Raw genomic sequence first — 4,326 nt, forward strand, 5'->3', positions numbered from 1 at the left:
TGTGAGACGAACTTGCGAAATACACACAACATGCTGGAGGAACTCAGCAGACCAGGCAACATCTCTGGAAAAGAGTACAATCGACGTGTGAATATTCGCCCTGAATAAAGTTCTTACTGTGTGCCATTTATCAAACGACTCTGCTGTTCATGAAACAAATACTTCTGTACACCCGCCTGAAATCATTCTAATTATCAGCCGTCCACCAGCCGCCGGGGCAGGGAATCGCTGAGCAGCATCACCCTGTGCAAGAAAAATATGGTCGGAATTGAGTTTTAAACACACGTCCCTTGTTTGGGTCCCTTCCACTGGCAAACGCATTCTGACGTGCACTATATCAGGGTCCGTTATATTCTAATTTTGACTGAATCAAGTAGCGAATACTCGTAATCTCATAGGAATACGGGCCTAACATATTTTGACATCAGGCTCTCCTCTCAACAGCGGAAAGGACAATGAGTTTTCTACCAATTGACTTTAAATGACTTCGTAGTTCAGCTGTGACGCAATCTGCGAACGTGGGCTCGTTGGTCTAGTGGTATGATTCTCGCTTCGGGTGAATAAGCATACAATATGCGAGAGGTCCCGGGTTCAAATCCCGGACGAGCCCCGTTATTGGATATTATCAGCGATTTGCTTCACTATTTTTGAATTGACGCACGAGATAATTGGCTGTATGAAAAAGAAACACTGAAGAAGGAATTGGAAATAGTTTTTAAGGCAGGGAAGTTTGAAGTATCACATTTTGGTGTGTCAAACCAGCTGCGTATTCATTCTATGAATGGTAGAGCACCGGGGAGTGCAAATCAGCAGGGAGTGAGAGTGGTAGACGGGCATAGTTTGCTGAAACCCGTCTCATATGCAGAGAGACTGTGGGAAAGGTGTTGGACACGCTGGTCTTAGGTGGTCAGTGTAGGAGTTGGGAGATTGCGTTGCTGTTACACTCTCTTGTGGAAATAGGTGTAAAATGGAAAGAGCACAGACAGTCTTTGGAAAACGATGGATCTGCATGTCGACGAGCGCTGTAGACAATTATGTGGAAGAACAAGAAATCGGCAAGTGATTTTACATTGCTTAAACTCTTCTCTTTTTCTGACCAGGACACAAGCGCCTCTAACTTGCATACAATATCGGCATATACATCTCCTAGGGTTTCAAATCGGTGCGACCAGAAATTAGGTGACAAAAGAAACTGCTCACTCCAGTCACATTATTTTGCCAAACGCTTGGAATTTACAGAGCTGCAATTTTAACACTGAATTCATTTTCTCTGATCCAGATTGAGAGTCTCAATTCTGATCTTCACCAAGTCAAGTCTGGTCAAGTCAAGTCACTTTTTATTGTCATTTCAACCATAACTGCTGAGACAGGACATAGTAAAAATGAGACAACGTTTTCCAGGACCATGGTGCTACATGAAACAATACATAAACTACACTGAACTACGTAAGAAAAAAACACAAAAACTACACTAGACTACAGACCTATCCAGAACTACATAAAATGCACAACACAGTGCAGGCACTACATTTAATAATAATAAATAATAAATAAGACAGTAGATACAGTAGAGGGTATAGAAGGTTGGTGTAAAGCCAGGCTCTGGGTATTGAGGAGTCTGATAGCTTGGGGGAAGAAACTGTTACATAGTCTTGTCGTGAAAGCCCGAATGCGTCGGTGTCTTTTTCCAGATGGCAGGAGGGAGAAGAGATTATATGAGGGGTATGTGGGGTCCTTCATAATTCTGTTTGCTTTGCGGATGCAGCGTGTGATGTAAATGTCTGTGATGGCGGGAAGAGAGACCCCGATGATCTCAGCTGTCCTCACCATCGGCTGCAGGGTCGTGAGATCCGAGATGGTACAATTTCTGATCCAAGCCGTGATACAGCTGCTCAGGATGCTCTCAATACAACCTCTGTAAAATGTGGTGAGAATGGGGTTGGGGGTGGTGATATGGACTTTTCTTAGCCTTCGCAGAAACTAGAGACGCTGCTGGGCTTTCCTTGCTACAGAGCTGGTGTTGAGGGACCAGGTGAGATTCTCCGCCAGGTGAACACCAAGAAATTTGGTGCTCTTACCGATCTCTACGGAGGAGTCGTCGAAGTTCAGCGGAGAGTGGTCATTCCGTGTCCACCTGAAGTCAACAACCATCTCTTTTGTTTCGTTCACATTCAGAGACAGGTTGCTGGCTCTACACCAGTCCGTTAGCCGCTGCACCTCTTCTGTGTATGCTGACTCTTCGTTCTTGCTGATGAGACCCAGCACGGTCGTGTCATCGGCGAACTTGATGATGTGGTTCGAGCTGTGTGTTGCGACACAGTCGTGGGTCAGGAGAGTGAACAGCAGTGGACTGAGCACACAGCCCTGGGGGGCCCCCGTGCTTAGTGAGATGCTGCTCCCGATCCGGACTGACTGAAGACTCCCAGTCAGGAAGTCTAGGATCCAGTTGCAGAGGGAGGTGTTAAGGTCCAGCAAGCTCAGCTCTCCAATCAGGTACTGAGGAATAATTGTGTTAAATGCTGAACTGAAGTCTACGAATAGCATTCGAAAGTACGTGTCTTTTTTTTCCAGGTGGGTGAGGGCCAGGTGGATGGTCGTGGCAATGAGGTCGTCTGTTGAACGGTTGAGACAGTACGAGAACTGCAGGGGGTCCAGTGAGGGGGCAGCAGGACTTTGATGTGTCTCGTGACGAGCCTCTCAAAACATTTCATGATGATGGATGTGAGTGCAACGGGACGGTAGTCGTTGAGGCAGGACACCAACATTTGTCTTACGGATGTGACTTATTTCAGAATCAATATCAGAATCGGTTTTAATATCTCGGACATATGTCGGGAAATCTGTTAACTTAGCGGCAGCAGTACAATCAATACATGATAAATCTCCCAAAAAAAGTCAATCAAACATTCAATTAGAGTAAACATATTATGTATATTAAATTTTTAAATAAAAAAAGAAGAGCAAAAGCAGATTAAAGAGTGAAGTAGTGTTCAGAGGTTCAATGTCCATTTAGACATTGGACGGCAGAGGGGAAGAATTGGTTCCTCTATCGCTGAGTCTGTGGCTTTAGGCTTCTGTACCTCCTTCCCGATGGTAACAATGAGAAGAGGCATGTCCTGGGTGATTAAGTCTTTAATGACTGTCGCCGCCTTTCTGGGGCACCGCTACATAAAGATGTCCTGGATACAACGGGGGCTTGTCCCCATGGTGGAGCCGACTAATTTCATAACTTACTGCCAGTCTCGCCGCTGGCTTTTCCGGGCAGCAATGAAGATCCTTCATCTCGCTCATTGGCGATGTTCAGGGATTCATTTATCGTGTCAGTAGCTTTCTCTCGCTTTGCACAATTGCCTCCAAAGTCCCGGGTACCGATTCAGAAATACTGACAGATACATATGAATATGGGCTCTTCATTTTCGTTTCCCTAAAGTTTTATTGACCAGTTCGGCTTGTTAGCTCTGAGCTAAACTCTCGAAATTGTAGGACCGGTGGAACACTCTCAGTCTGCCCTCTACCATTTCACTTGTTTGGCATGAGTGACCCTACCAAGAGCCAAAGCATTAACTCCTAACTCAGCCAGCTTCGCTCTCCAGGTTACTGAGACACACAAACCTTCAAACCACGACTAGGTTGTGTTCCGTTTGGAGGCTACTGGTGTGATGACTAATAACAAGCCAACTCTGAGTCGAATACCTGGAATACCTGACAACATAACGAGCTAAAACCATTCACGTGAAAGTGACAATCTCAGCCCATCTTGTGTTTGCAATGAAATGTGCAAACCCTTTATGAAGCGTGTCGTTCCCCGTGACGCCGCTCGTTGCTACATTCTGTAGATACTGAACCATTTCAGCGACAACCGAGAACAGATTACTCACAGTCATTCACACCGGGTAGTCCAGCGGAAAAGCCAGTGCGTTGACTGGATTGCTGAGGAATGACCGGGACGGGTGAAGCACCCAGGAGGCAGTGACTTTCCCTGCTAACCACACCGCACTGGGAACTTGAAGGAACACATAGTTTGGGTTCACTCTGCATGCAATCCTGCTTCTAATGACACCAATAGGCGTATAAGCATCAGATTAATATGCTGGTTGGGTGGATTCGAAGCAACAACCTTCTAATCAATTTTATCAAAGCATAGGAATTAATTGTCAGGTGAGAATTAATGCTTCAGGTGAACAAACTCAAATCCTCACTGAGGGTTCAGAAGGGTGAATACCTTCAGGTTCTTGGGCCTCAGCATCTCAGAGGATTCGTCCTGGTCCCAACATGGACCAGACGCCATTACTGTTCATTAACGAGATTTAGAGAATCAAATGAAGT

The 4,326-nt window shown here is 45.6% G+C and overlaps 1 non-coding gene across 1 annotated transcript; it reads left to right on the forward strand.

Moving 5' to 3' along the window:
* The first annotated feature begins 521 nt into the window (after positions 1–521).
* Positions 522–610, forward strand: trnap-cgg (transfer RNA proline (anticodon CGG)). The gene is given in 2 exon segments: positions 522–557; positions 575–610. It is a non-coding gene; the product is annotated as a tRNA-Pro (tRNA).
* The last annotated feature ends 3,716 nt before the right edge of the window (positions 611–4,326 follow it).

Source organism: Mobula birostris, chromosome 13 (assembly GCF_030028105.1).
Source record: "Mobula birostris isolate sMobBir1 chromosome 13, sMobBir1.hap1, whole genome shotgun sequence".
In the NCBI taxonomy this organism is placed as follows: domain Eukaryota; kingdom Metazoa; phylum Chordata; class Chondrichthyes; order Myliobatiformes; family Myliobatidae; genus Mobula; species Mobula birostris.